Below are 16200 nucleotides of genomic sequence, written 5' to 3'. Positions count from 1 at the left end.
GCTTTATTACTGCCTTAATAGACCTTAGCTGGCAGTGCTTATCATTCAGTATGCTAGCATAGGAAGGGAAATCCCTCAGACCAACGGCACAAATAAATGACAACAAGCATGCCAGATTCAGAAGTCACTGGGCTATTGGACCCAGAAAAGCAGAGAGGGGGATTACAGTTGATGCCTCAAATGTACAAGCCACACCTGCTCACTGGAGAGGCCACCTCCGCACTTCAGGCTGCCGGCACTGTAGCGCCTAAGGCGTTACCTTCCCCTCACCTTTCAACTCAACACCAACACAAGCTTAAAAGGAACCTTGCGTAGATGCAGTGGAGTGAAGATGGGTGCACTATGCCAGGGGTTCAGCAGAACACAGTGGGTTAAATGGGCTCCCAGGGCTCTTTGCCTCCCCTTTGTCTCCGCGACCCCATGCAGGATACATCCTCACAGTGCATTCAACCATCCGCTGCCTCTCAGCAACAACACCACTGACTAGAAGCCCCCTGGGCAGCCTGCAGAGCTTTCCCCACAGTGGCTAGAGACCCCTGACGCAATACCCTCCAGTCTGATGAATTGCAACGGCCTTGCTCCACCCTCCTGCATGTCAGCGTGTCTCTCCTCCCATTTAATATAAATATAAATATATGTATATTCAAAACAAAGTGGCCTGCAAGCGATGTGCTCTTGCAGCTTGTGCAGCCTTAGGGGGTTAAAGACCACAAACCCAGTTAAATTGTTTTTCAAAAGGAAACGTTAGTACATCTGGGAGTCATTGAAAGAATTAATGGCACAATGCTGTTTACTATGCCACTTTCCCATATGCCTCACAGCAAAATGAGGCGTATCCCAGATGTACTAACATAAAGACACTACAATTCCCAGAATGCCATTTATTGTATTTAAGGCATGTCAATCAGAGCAACATGATTTTGGCAAAGACAGATGTTGAAACGCGTTGCGGTGCAAGATGCTGTCTGTCAAATAGAAGAATGCTGCGAATTGAAACCCCCAGGAGTGCAGCGTCGTCTCCTTTTGTAAAACATATGATATATATATATATATATATGTATATATAAATACATAGGAAGATAGATAGATAGATAGACAGATAGATAGATAGATAGATAGATAGATAGATAGATAGATAGATAGATAGATAGATAGATAGATAGATAGATAGATAGATAGATAGATAGATAGATAGATAGATAGATAGATAGATAGATAGATAGATAGATAGATAGATAGATAGATAGATAGATAGATAGATAGATAGATAGATAGATAGATAGATAGATAGATAGATAGATAGATAGATAGATAGATAGATAGATAGATAATTTTACCTGCTTGCTGTTGCCAGTATGGAGTTATAATTAGGACTTAGTTTCCATAGGCAACATTTTTTTTGTTTTGCTTATAGCGTTTTGCGCCATTTGATTAATCTTCATGGAATTTTTACAACTAGTACAGCAATCACTTCAGCTGCTGCATGGTAAAGTTTAGTGGTGATTCATCAAGCAGGGACTGAAAAGAGGGGTGTCCCAAAAAGCATTTTCCTAATGCAATTTCCTACAGGGACGGAATTACACCAGCTTTGGCAGAAAGCCTCATCTTGGTCCAGAAATAACCCTTTTTGTGATTTGGTGTAATTCCATTCAGTAGTTTTGGAGTTAATAAAAAAAAAGATTGATGTATATCTAGGTATGTGGAGCCTCTGCAGATTCAACAGATCTCCTGATGAGTTCTGTTTGGGTGCCACCACTTCAACCAGGAAGTGGTGGCTGCCATTGTGGGACTTAGCATTTACCCCGAGTCCCCTAAAAATGCAAAAAAACCAAAAGGAGGCAGGATAGGAACACCCTGATCCCATAGGTCTGGAAGTGGGGTCCCACCGGGATCGTGCCTGGGACCAAAAAGTTTTAAAAAATGCATTCTTGGGTGCTTGTTTGTTTTTAATGCTCCCTAGGTGGGCCAGTTCTTGGGGGGATCATGACATTTATATCTGGAGGAGGGGCATGCATTGCACCACCCTCAGGCTAATTTCAGCCCCAGTGACCCCCTCCCCCAGGGCTGGGGCTTATTGTAACTGGGAAGGGGCACATGACCCCACTCTCAGGCTGATTTCTACCATAGTAGTATGTAAAGCTCTTCCCGTCCTTTTCCAGGTTGATGTACCGCTTACTAACATGCCCCTCAGCGTATTTCCAGCTGATTTTGGAGAAGCGTTCTTGATGCTGATAAATATGAGGAGATCTCCATCAAACAGAGAAGCACTTACTTCATATATTTAAGAAGAAGTTCCCTTGTTTGGTTGAGATTCACATCTTTGTAGTCTCATCATCTTCTCGATACTAGGATTAATGTTATCACTGATTTCTGGAAGAAGATGCTCGAGGAACAATCACATTGCAAAATTAAATGTACAAGGTCACTGGAGACATTTCCTCAATGTTGCAGCTGTAGTATATAATACACACTTGACACAACAACAACACACACAATAGCAAGGAGGTCTTCAAAATCGTGAAGGAACTCTCCAATCCCAGCTCCAACACCAACGACATCCCGCCGTCGCAAGCCCTCTGCGACTCCCTCGCCACCTTCTTCCACCGCAAGATAGCAGACATCCACGACAGCTTCAACACCCAGACAGCCCCAACAGACAGCAACACAATAGACCCTCCACACACCATCGACCATGACCCCCTGCTAACCTGGGCCAGCGTGAGCATTGATGACACCATCAAGACGATGAGCACAATCCTCTCCGGCTCTCCGTCAGACCCATTCCCGCACCACATCTTCAACAAAGCAAGCAGGTCCATCGCACACCACCTGCGCAACGTCATCAATCTCTCCCTCAAGACCGTGACCTTCCCAGAGAGCTGGAAACACGCTGAGATAAACGCCCTACTCATAAAACCTATGGCAGACCCAAGAAACCTCTCTGCTCCCCTTCCTGGCAGACAGACAGACAGCTAACCCGATACCTCGAAGAAAACAGAATCCTTCACCCTTCCCAGTCAGGGTTCCGCAGCAACCACAACACCGAGACTGCCCTCATCGCCGCCACCGACGACATCCGGACCTTGCTGGACAACAGTGAGACCGCAGCACTCATTCTCCTAGACCTCTCTGCCGTCTTCGACACCGTCTGCCACTGCACACTACGCGCACGCCTCCACACTGCAGGGATCCGAAACAAGGCTCTGGAATGGACCACCTCCTTCCTCTCCAGCAGAACCCAGAGCGTCCGCCTCCCCCATTCCGTTCCAAAGCCTCGGAGATCATCTGCGGCGTACCCCAGGGATCCTCCCTCAGACCGACACTGCTCAACATTTACATGGCCCCGCTCGCACACGTCGCCCGGCAGCACGACCTCAACATAATCTCCTACGCCGACGACACTCAACTGATCCTCTCCCTCACCAAGGACCCCATCACTGCCAAAGCCAACCTCCACGAAGGAATGAAGGCCGTCGCCGACTGGATGAAGATCAATCGTCTGAAGCTGAACTCGTACAAGACGGAGGTCCTCATTCTCGGCTCCAACCCTTCAGCCTGGGACGACTCCTGGTGGCCGACGGCACTGGGGGCAGCCCCGACACCCACCAACCATGCACGCAACCTGCGAATCATCCTCGACTCAACGCTCTCAATGACCAAGCAAGTCAACGCCATCTCCTCCTCCTGCTTCAACACCCTCCGCATGCTCCGCAAGATCTACAGATGGATCCCGACAGATACAAGAAAGACAGTCACCCAGGCCCTCGTCAGCAGCAGATTTGACTACGGAAACGCCCTCTACGCGGGAGCCCCAACCAAGCTCATCAAACGACTACAATGCATCCAAAACGCCTCGGCACGACTGATCCTCGACGTACCACAACATGGCCACATAACCCCCCACTTGAGAAACCTGCACTGACTCCCCGTCAACAAGAGGATATTCTTCAAGCTCCTCATCCACGCACACAAAGCACTCCACAAGACCGGCCCAGCCTACCTCAACAGACGGCTCTCCTTCTACATCCCCAACCGCCAGCTACATCTGCCGACCTCTCACTCGCCACCGTCCCGCACAACCGAAGAACAACCACTGGCGGGAGATCCTTCTCCCACCTCGCTGCCAAGACATGGAACACCCTCCCACTGAGCCTACGACAGACCCAAGACCTGCTGACCTTCAGGAGGATACTCAAGACCTGGCTGTTTGATCAGTAGCACCCCCCCAGCACCTTGAGACCCTCGCGGATATGTAGTACGCTTTACAAATTATTGCTTGATTGATTGATTTACCTAATGAGGTAGCACTTACTAATTAACCAGTATAAAGTACTCCAGCTGGGTAGACATTTTGTGCAAAACTGTGGACTATTGTTGGATAAATGGGCAGATGAGGTTCTGTTCTGACCCTGATGCTCATTTCACAGAAATTAAACTTCAACAGGAAACATTTACACAAATAAACCAAGCAGGTGCCCCAGATTGTTACACTTCTGTAAAGGACAAATGATCCAACCTTCTTGGGCTTGGTGAAAGCAAAGTAAGTGTGTTTTCTCAGCAATTCCACCTTGGAAAAACTATCTGAAATCATTGATGGAGGTGAATGCACCAAAGTGGGGTTTGCTGCATGTGGGAGGTTGGCTGCAGGGCTTGGCCACATGCCAGATTCTGTGGCCAACCCCCATGCGTGCCATCAGGTTGGATGCATGCGAGCATTGGAAGCATGGCCTAACATGTGGCCAATGCACCACAACGATTATGGTAATTTAATATTTCTTTATGTTTAAAAAACCTTAGAAATTCATGGAAAACAACAAAGGTTACAAGGATGTTATTTTTAGGAAATACCATAAAAAGTTGCAATTTCCCGAGAAAAGCTACAGGTGCATTATAGTCAGGAAACAGAATCATAAAACCTTAGAAATTCACTAAAAAAACAAAAGGGTTGCAGTGATGTTATAGTTAGGTTCATATATAAAACACACACAAAGCCATTCAAATGTAGCAGTTATGATTATACTTATTTCAAGAAACTGTAACTCGTGTCCTAAGGTAACTATAATTTGTGCTAATTAGCCTACATATTGCATCAGTCATGACATCTTCTATGACATCATTGATAATATCACTGCAACATTTGCAATAAGATTATTGATGACAAAACTGTACATGGTGGGGGCGCAAGTATAATTTCGGTAGGTCATGCTGCTCGTGGTGATTTTTACTTAAAGCTTGTCCCATGCTGTAAAATCAGTGTGAACTGCACCATGCGCACATGCCAGAGGGAGGTGCTTCTTCCTGATTCTTGAGTAGAATTTCTACGGGAGTAGCAGCTTTCTCAATGCAAGCGGCAGCCTTCTCAATGTGAGTGGTAGCGACCTGCCATGACTGCCTGTATTGAGAAATCACGCTGGGATTCATTCTAGCTCTCGATTTTCTCATTCACAAACTTACTGCTGGTTAGCCACATGCGAGAAAACTCCACACTTCAGGCAGAGCGCAGAGCAGGCAAGGCTCTGTGAACTCCACAGACGGAGAGAAGTTTACCTCCCACCCCTTAAAATATCTGTTTTTGTTTACAAACAAACCTTAGAAATCCACTGAAAAACCAAAGGTTTAAGTAACATTACATAGTTACATGAATTTGTTAGTGACAACATTAAGGTTTTGAATAAAAAAAACATAAATTCACCAGGTTGCGTCCCCACCATGCACTGCTTATGACCTCATATATTAAATCACTCATGACATCTTCTATGACATAATTTATGACATCACTGAGGACATCTGTAGTGGCCCACCCATGGTTCAAAAATTGTAAATTGTAAAATATTGGCACCGCCGGTGTGTTTCCCAGGGTATTTAGATACTCAGGGATGGGGATCGGGCAGGCTCCCACCCAATATAAAGTAATTTCAGCTCTGGGGGTAGGTTCCTGGGAGCTCTGGAGGAATTACACCAAATTTGGCAGGAAGCTAGAGCTTGGTTCAGAATGATCTCTATTTGTGATTTGTTGTAAATATGTTAGTAGTTTGGGAGTTATTAAAGAGATAAGGTTTATGTAAATCTAGCAATGCGGAGCATCAGTGGATCTGATGGATCACATGATAACATATGATTAGTTACCCCTACTTCAACTTGTGGTGGAAGCCATCTTGAGATACAAATGCAAAAAAAAACCAGAAGGGGGCAGAGATACCCTGACCCCACAGGTCTGGTGGAGGGGTCCCAGAAGGACCCCACACAGAGCCTCAATTTTTTTTTTGTGCTGTGATTTTACGGAGGATGCATGATTTCGCGGCAACATTTTAAAAAAAGAATGAAGTGCTAGTTCCCGCGTTTCTGTTTGAAAACCCCCTGGGGTGGGCCAGGGCTTGGGGGCATGATGCAATGACTGCTTTTAATGGGAAAGGGGGTGCGTGGCCCCCTCCCCAGTTTATTTTCAGCCTTGGGGATCCCAATCGCCAGAGCACAAAGCATTTTATAAGAGGAGGGGACTGCGTAGCCCTTCTGCCCAGGTCACTTTCTGCCCCTGGTACTACATCCCCCTGGACCTGGAGTATTTTTAAGGGGGAGATTGGATATGTGCCCCCCTCACTGAGCCTCTAAAGGCCCCATGGACCTCATACCTCTAGGCCGCTAATTTCCTCAAAAGTGAGAGGGCTGCAGAACCCCCTTCCTTGGGCCAATAATAGCCCTAGGGAGCCACTCCCCTACAACCGGCTCACTTGCTATGTCCCGAGGGGGCCACCTCTGGAACACAGCAGTTTCTCTGTCCACAGCAGGCCGGGAAACTTCTGTTTGCACCCACTTGGTGGGAGCATTTTTAAAACTCCCGCCAAACGGAAGCAAACACCAAGTCTGTTCCCAGCAGGCAGTAGCTTTAAATGTGCTCCCGTTGGCAGAGAGCAGACTTAAGATCTGTTTACCTACACACACTGATGCAGGCAGGGAAACAGATCAAGAGATTGCCCCGGCCCGGATGGAGCAGCATTAGTATCTGGTCACTGTGGGTGGGAGCAATGCTGGTTCCCAACACATGTGGGGAACCGTTCAGGCTGTGGGAGCACTGAAGCGCCCCCCCTGCTCCCAATGAGTGTATGAATGGTGGGTGCTCTAAGTGGGTACCAGCGCACCCACTCTAATTAATATGGACCCCATGGTATGGGGTCCCTGGAGGAGACTATGGCTTGGGAAGGGGGCTTCATGTCATGGATTCAGCCTTCCAGGGCCAACATTGAAGAACCATGCCCTAGGGGATGAGGTCCCCAGAGCCTAATGAGGATAATGGAGGGGGCCACATGGCCCTTTTTCCTTTAAAATATGTATGGCCCTCGGGATGGGGTCCCCAGAGCCATACTAGGATGGGGAGAGGAGCCGTGAAGCCCCCCTCCCCTTTTGATATATTCATAGCACACTGGTGAATGGGGTCCAGAGGGCCATAATAGGCCTGAAAGGGGTAGCCACCTGGCACCCTCCCCTTCAAAATAGTCACATCCCTGGGCATGGGGTCCTTAGGGCTGATGCAGCTTGGGGAGGGGGCCATGTAGCCCATCTCCCCTTTAAAATACATAGGGCCCTGGGGATGGGGTCCCAAGAAAGCTCATGGATATGACTACACAATCCCTCCCGTATTTAATTGTATTTGGTCCTGGGGGATAGGGTCCTCCGGGCCCAAAGCCAAATTCGACCCCAGTGGAAAAGCATCAATCCCTTGCCATGGACAGCAAGGTCTGCTTCCAAATGGCAGGAGCTTTATAAATTCCCCTGCTGGCTGAGAGCAAACTTGAGATCAGTGTCTCTGCCGAATGATGTGGGGAGGGAAATAGATCAACAGATTGCTGCAACCTGGAGGGAGCAGCATACATTGCTGCTCCCTCTAGTTGGGAGGAATGCCATCTCCCTCAGCAAGTGGGGAGCTGACTAGGGCAGCTGGGGTCATAACAATGAAATATTATATAAATAGTTAATAAAGTTGTCTGTGAGATCTTTTATTTTAACATAGTTTGTATGATTGTATTTCATTATGTTTGCTGAATAATGTTAAAAGAAAGACTTAGAGACATGTTTTTTTCAAAAACAAAACAAACAGGTCTTTGAGTCTTTTTAAAAAAAATCATTGATCTTCCCACAAAACCCATCATAAAAATAATGACATGAGACCCTTCCACCCCAGCTGAAGAGAACAAAGTTGTAGTTTGAAGTGTTTTTGAAAAATATGGTAAAGTCTCCTGAAATCATGCTTATAAGAAGCCAGGAGACTTACTGACTTTTTTAATGGTGTTGGCGGGTGGCTGTCCTCCCTCCAGCCCCCCACAACGTTAAAGAAAAAATGCTTGGGACATCACCAAGCTAAACGAAATATATAAAAAACCCTCATGTGGCATTATGTGTGGGCTCATTCGAGGAACAGTGAATAATTACTGAGTGAATACTATGACTCATTTATTATTCGCTATAAAAAAAGTTATTGTGGGGGTACTGATGCCCACCTGAGACACCCATATTGTGAGCTGCGGATGCTTGTCGGCATTGGGGCAGGGGCCTGTCATCTGGACTGCCTCAGACTTGGGATCTGCACCTGAAGTGTGGTTCTGTCCCCCCTTTGGGAATATGCCTTGCACCTTTGGCATGGCAGGCTTAATATACACCAGTGAGCCAGGCTACCTGGACTAGAGGGGTGAGAGAGGTGGCAGAGTGGTGTGACCCTAGGCATAGCTTCACTTGTCCCTGGAGTAATTGGTGGAAGTGATCTGCCAACATTGGTGGCTGGGGCTGTGTGGAGGCTCCTCCTCCCTTTGATTTCCTGAACCTCCTGCATCTATGGATCGCTGACCCCATGGCAGGGTACGGGCCCTCTGTCATGTTAGAGGGCTCGAACCCTTCCATGGGGACCCCTGCCACTTTGACCTATGTTACCTTCTGCACACATTAAGGAGAGATGGTGACACATGAACTCAGACTGCCTCTGTGGAACCACATGCTAGTCTTCCTCTCTCGGCCTAAATCTCCAATGAACCTGATTAGATCCTCTCCTTGTATCCTCAACCTGCTCATTTTAGTGATCCAGAACTCTACTTAACTGAATGTCATTGCGGCTGAGTTTAGAAATAAGAGGTACCATCCTAGTTGACTTCCTCTACATAGTAGACCCAATGTACCACTGACTGAAGAGAACCCACACTGCTCCTCGTGTTATTTGATGCCCGTCTGTCAACCTCCCAGACCCAACTGGAACAATTCACTAAGGGATAAGTGAGTAGCCTTCCACGAGCACTGGTGGTGAGACTGGAACTTCATCACCGTCATCTGGAGACCTTGCCCCTATCCTTCAAGCCATTCAGATTTCACAGACGGCAGTGGAAATTAAAATTGGGGATGTGCGAATGGATGTGGTATTGCTCCATCAAGACCTAAGGAATGCTATGGTCTGGATTATGGAAACCGAATCTCGAATCTCCGTAGTGGAAGATAAAGTAACCTCCTTAAGGCCCAGGTCACTGGCATTCTTACCCGCACATCAGAGCTGCACCTTCAGGCCGAAGACACTGAAAATCAGTCCGGGCACAATAACATTCAAGTGATTGGTATTCCTGAAGGATCCGAACATCAGCAGGTTGCAGAGTTCCTGGGGAACTGGATTTTGTCCTGGATACCTGCGTAGCAACTATTCTCTTGGTTTGCCATAGAAAGAGCCCATTGCGCGCTGACACCCAGGCCTCCTCCAGGTACCTCTCCAAGACCACTGATTGCGCAAATCCTAAATTTCAGGGATACAGATTCGATCCTAAAAGAGACCCGCTCCAGGCACGACCTTCGATGTGGAGATGCAAGAGTTCTCCTCTTCCCTGATTATACCCGAGAAGTGTAGCAGAAGTGCCGCTCATACACTGAAGTCAAACAGAAGCTCAGAGCAATGGGTATCAAATATTGACTTCTGTTTCCGGCCAGACTGCATGAGATACATGCCAATATGTCCCATTTTTTTGAGAATCAGGAAGCGGCCTGGTTGTGGCTTACACAAGAACATCCTCTTAGAGCCCATGCAGAGAACATGCCCTGAGAGACCTGTCCTAAATTCATTGTCGCCCAAGCTACGTAGACACCGCACCAGCAGGAGATGCCGCATCAACCACTATGCAATACCCTCCGGGTCTCCCTCAATGCGGGAGCTCTCCCCTCCATCGCCACAACTACCTCGCACCTCTGATGTAGAGGAACATGTCACATCCGAAGAGGCTCTTCCAGGTAGAGCAACCCTCTTGCTGCCTCCCCAGTTCCGATTCGAAGCCACCACGATCACCTGCAGGATACCCCAAGGATCATCGCTCAGCCCGACCCTCTTTAACATCTACATGGCACCGCTCGCCAACATCATCCGAGCACACCACCTCAACATCATCTCGTATGCCGACGACACCCAGCTATTCCTCTCCCTCACCAAGGACATGGCCACCGCCAAATCCAACCTCCACGAGGGAATGAAGGCCGTCGCAGACCAGCTGACTGACACTGAACTCAGACAAAACAGAGGTCCTCATCCTCGGCTCCTCCCCCTCCTCATGGGATGACTCCTGGTGGCCGACCATGCTGGGAGCTGCCCTGACACCCACTAACCACACACGCAATCTGGGGTTCATCCTGGACTCAACGCTCTCCATGACCCAGCAAGTCAACGCTGTCTCCTCCTCCTGCTTCAACACCCTCCGCATTCTCCGTAAGATCTATAGATGGATCCTCACTGAAACCAGGAAAATGGTCACCCAAGCACTCGTCAGCAGCAGGCTGGACTACGGCAACGCCCTCTACGCAGGAACTTCGACTACACTCCAGAAAAGACTCCAACGCATACAAAACGCATCCACTCACCTCATCCTTGGACTCCCTCGCCACAGCTACATCACCACCCACCTAAGAGATCTGCATTGGCTCCCAGTCAACAAAAGAATCATCTTCAAACTCCTTACCCACGCTCACAAAGCACCCCACACCATCGGTCTAGCATACCTCAATGAACGTCTGTCCTTCTACACCCCGAACTGCCAGCTATGCTCCGCAGACCTCGCCCTCGCCACCGTACCACGCATCAACTCAGGCGGCAGATCTTTCTCCTACCTCGCGAAGACATGGAACACCCTCCCCGCCCACCTGCGCAGAACACAGGACCTGCTAACCTTCAGGAAACTCCTCAAGACCTGGCTGTTCGACCAGTAGCTGCTGCCCCCCCAACCCCTCAGTGCCTTGAGACCCTCACGGGTGAGTAGCGCACTCTACAAATGTTGATTTATGGATTGATTGATTGATTGATTGCTGGGCGTCAAGCGGACACTGATCTTTCTCAGAGACTTGAATTTTGACACTTGGGGTTTCCTGGGCCCAAGGGCTCTGGGTCCTGATTTTAATTTTAATATGTATTGTCTCACTAAATCTGATGGTAATTAGATATCTGTTATTTCTTTGGAGTCTAGTACTCATGATGATTCCCCTAGTTAAATGTTGCTTTCATTATCAGTTTTTCCTTTTCGGGGTGACAGATGCTTCTGGGTGGAAGTATGGGACAGAGAGGTAATTGGGGTGGTGGGAATTCAGCACAGTGCAATTGTTGTTCAATTTGTTGGTTTTAATTTGTTTTATTGTATGCTTTATGTTTTTATTTTTGCAATGACACAATCTCACATTTCCTAATACTTTTCGCATGTCTAAGATTGATATTCATATACACACAGCAAAACTGCATCTCTGACCTCATGTCCAGGAGGACATTTTCCCTCTTCCCTGTTGCACCACGTGATACGTCACATTGCTCAGAGATTGCGTCATTTCCCATTATGTCATGGAATGTTAATGGCTTACTTGACCGAGTGAAGCACACTGCAGTCCTCTCCTTTGCCCACCGTTATACCCCTGCTGTTCTCTTGCTTCAAGAGACTCACCTTTTAAGTAATCATTGACTCTTCCTGGTGTGGAAGGTGTATGACAGGTTTTTTGACTCTGGATACACTTGTGGGTCCAGGGGAGTGTCCATTATGTTGTGGGGTTCCTTTTACCTCTCGATCTCTCATGAGGTCAGTGATTCTCTGGTTGCTTCCTTGGACTTACTGTAACACCTGAGGGCCAGATTGTTAATCTGGTGAGCGGTTATGCCCCACCTGCAGCCCTCGGCATCTTTCTGCATAATTTTTTTAAAGCCCTTTTAGATCTCGTCTTGGGATTGACGGTGATAGGTGGAGACTTCAATGCGGTTCTTGTCCCAGAAATTGATGCTTTTAGACCCCCCTTGCTCTCTTGGTCTTCTGGAGACCTTCCTCTCTCTGACTGTGCCATTGCTCTGGGTCTCTTTGACACTTGGAGGATTTGGCACCCAAGACGTCATCAATACACACATATGTCAGCTGCGCATCATTTTCATTCACAAACAGACCTTGTCTTCCTGCCCGACTCTGATTGTCATGCAATTTTGCAAATACAATCCTCGCTCATGGCATCTCGGACCATGCTCCTCTCCTTCTTCATCTTGGTTCTCCTAAGTAAGGCTCACAACCCATGGGACGTCTTAATGTTCTATCAGTTGTGGTGCCTGGGAAAACTCCCTGCTCGGATGGCGTCCCTGCAGAATACTACACAACTTTCTGAGAGATCTTGACTCCTTATTTATTAGCTCTCTATGAGGAGGTGGGTAAAGCTGGTGTTTTTCCACTGGAGTTAGACATTGCCAGGATCATGGTAATTCCTAAAACACAACCTCCATCTACATTGTGTGCCAAATATTATCATTCAATACCCCTCATTGATGGGGAGGTAAAGATATCTACGACCTGTTAGCTACCTGGCTTAAAAAGGCCTTACCCATATTGATACATCCTGATCAATGTGGCTTTATGCCAACCCGTAGCACCCAGCACTGCCTTTGCCACTTCATGTGGCGCTGGCCCACCGACACCTTTTGCCTTCATATCTGGCCTTGCTTAATATTGATTTTGAAAAGGCATTTGACACCGTGGATTGGGGATACCTACGGATCATGTTGTGTGTGCCGGATTTGGGCCTCAATTTTGTGGATTGGTCCAGGCTTTGTGTTCCAACCCAACTGCAAGAGTCCAGCTTAACAAAGTTCTTTCCCATGCTTTTCCTATTGGCAGAGAAACTAGGCAGGGTTGCCCTCTGTCCCCACTCTTATTCGCACTCATGATTGAGTCATTGACACAGCTCATCTGCGTAGATACACAGACGGTTGGGTGGAGATGGAGTGACAGTCATGAAGACCATATAGCTCTATATTGTAATATAACAAGGGTACCCCTAATTTAGTTTCCTATCTCAGGGTTTTAAAGCAAAAAAATGTTTTGAACAAAATTATATAGGAAACAATTTATAAAAAAGCAAGTTAATGTGAAGACAATTGAACACTTCTTATGTGTGCCCCCATCAAACAATTATGACTGATAAAAGACCTTTCTTTTCAGTAAATCTCTTTATTTGTTATTTTGTATATTCTTTTTAGCAGTAGAGGGTCATTTCATCTTCCTTATTTCTTTATAGCCCTTCTTTCTGAATGCTTAATATCGTCAACATTGTATTATTTCATGTCCATTCAGAAAAATACATTTATATTCCACATTTTAGGTACAAAAGAAAGGAAACAAAAAAAGAACAGAGGGTAATCCTTAATTATGAATAATGGCTAATATTAGGTCTACGCGCGTTTCGGCGTTCAGCCTTCCTCAGGTGGCCATATTTTTGATAACTCCTATAATAAGAGAAACACAAATTGTAATTGCCTGTACATATCGGCTCAATTGAGTGTACATTTACAAGTCTAAAAACGCTTTCTTTATATACATTTATTTACAAACATATATACATCCTGATCTTGTATATATTCATATACATATTATTTACAAAAAGTCAAGCAATCAATCTTATCCATTTCCAATTTTCACTGACAGGTCTATAACATTTTTGCATGGCCAAAGACTAAGACTATTTAAAAAAATACTAGAGAAGCCGTAATTTATATCTAGGTGACTGTGGCCTGCACGATATAGAATTATATCCCATCTACTTTTTATCCTATTAATCTTGTATTTTTTGCAATCTGAATACATAGATTTTGACTAAAACTCTCTAACATAATGTTCATGATGATGCAGAATCATTTTGTTTCTTGAAACCTTAATTTTGGTCCTAATCAGTTAACTATCCACAGGCAACGGGTTAATTCATTTTATATTCCCTCGCTCTGCATATACAATCGCAATAGCGTATTATCCCTGTTATCTTGGTTTTTATATGTATATCAGTTTACAGATTTCCGATGGAGATAGGTTAAAAAGTCATCCCTTCTAATTTAAGGATATCTTGTTATTTTAAAGACTTATCGACCGTGCTGGTAGCTCCGATTCTAAAACCCATAGAGACAAAAATGACACAAATGTTTCACTGGTGGCACCTTCTATATACTTCGGGCCTATAAAGAATATTTAAATAAGTGTAACACTTGCTGACTTACTTCCAAATGCTCACGTAAGTCTAATGTTTGTTGGTTAATCGTTTCCGCCAAACTGAAGGCGTGTCAGTTAATGCTCACTTTCCGAGTTATACTGCCTCGTCATCTAGAAAAAACGTGCATTAACACTATTGTTTTGAATTAACGTCTCGTTATAGAGATATCATTCACTATTGCCATGTACTTGATGTTTTTATCGAATACTTACTAGAAAATGTTAGTGTATTACGGGTGGACAGTAATTGGGTTATCCCACCAGAATCACAGCGTTTAGTTGAACCGCTCGTTCTCTTAAAGACGCAGTACTGCCATCTAAAAATAAGCACGCATCATTGTGAATACCTGTCACAACCGCAATGTTCAAAAGAGAGATTTCCATGTGTTCGCTTAGGAATATATTCAGGCCGCACTCACCAGATCACCGTCATTTTCATTTCGTCTAGGTTTAGAAAGCCGCGTCGATGTAAAGCCAATGCCGTTAGGCTACCTCGTCATCTAGAAAAAAACGTGCATTCACACTATTGTTTTTTAAATTACCGTCTCGTCATAGAGATAACTTTCACTATTGCTTTGGACTTGATGTTTTTATCGAATACTTACTAGAGAGTGTTAGTGTATTACGGGCGGGCAGCAATTTGGTTATCCCACCAAAATCACAGCGTTTGGTTGAACCGCTCGTTCTGTTAAAGGTGTAGTACCGCCATCTAAAAGTAAGCACGCATCATTATAGCTATCTGTCACAACCGCAATATTCAAGAGAGAGGTTTCCCTATATTCACTTAGGAACATATTCAGGCCGCACTCACCATGTCATCGTCATTTTCATTTCGTCTGGTTTCAGAACACCGCGTCGACGTGAAGCCAATGCCGTTAGTCGACGAGTTTGATATATGGCCTAAACCTTTCTGCTATTGGTCAAATAGTTATTTGGTTTGGCCAATGGCATGTCTTCAACACTCAATGTCCATTTACAAGTTAAAGGCGTATATACGCGTTACTGCCACCACACAAATCGACAGCACTGCCAACAAATGTGGGAGTGGGGTCAATGCCCAACCGCATGCTGCAGACATATAAGCGCTCCCCTATTCCGCATGTGATTGCAATCAAATTATATGAACAAGGGGAACAAAAAGCCTATAATGCCTCAGCAATCCCCTCATCACATACGGTATATAGCAACTTGTCATACCGATTCATTTTAATTCAAAGCAACCCTCAAGACCCACCAAGGTCACGTCAAGTGTTGTAACGAATCGCTTGACTCCAAGGAATCTCGTTGTTTAAACCCCTTTTGTATGTATCCAGGGAGAATATCCAATATACTTCCCTTCTCTTACGGATCTCCATTCCTTGGCGTCCACTGATATTAACTTTCTCCAAAATTAACCATCGAATGTCCTCAATGGTATGATTAAAATCAATGAAGTGCTGTACCAGTGGTGCTTGTAATTTTTTCGTCCTGATGGCTGATCTATGTTCAGTTAGGCGGGTCGCCATAGATCTAGATGTTTCACCCACATAGGTCTTATTGCAGGGACATAGAACTGCATAGATTACATTGGTAGTTTTACAATTCGTTAGACCTTGCAATTCTATTGTAACTCTGTTAATGGAGTATAGCTTTACCTCTAATGCCGAGTTGCAAGCAATGCATGACATGCACCTGTAGTTTCCTTTGATGACCGGCAACC

Source organism: Triturus cristatus, chromosome 2_1, assembly GCF_964204655.1.
Source record: "Triturus cristatus chromosome 2_1, aTriCri1.1, whole genome shotgun sequence".
In the NCBI taxonomy this organism is placed as follows: domain Eukaryota; kingdom Metazoa; phylum Chordata; class Amphibia; order Caudata; family Salamandridae; genus Triturus; species Triturus cristatus.
Note: the sequence above shows the minus strand (reverse complement) of the source record.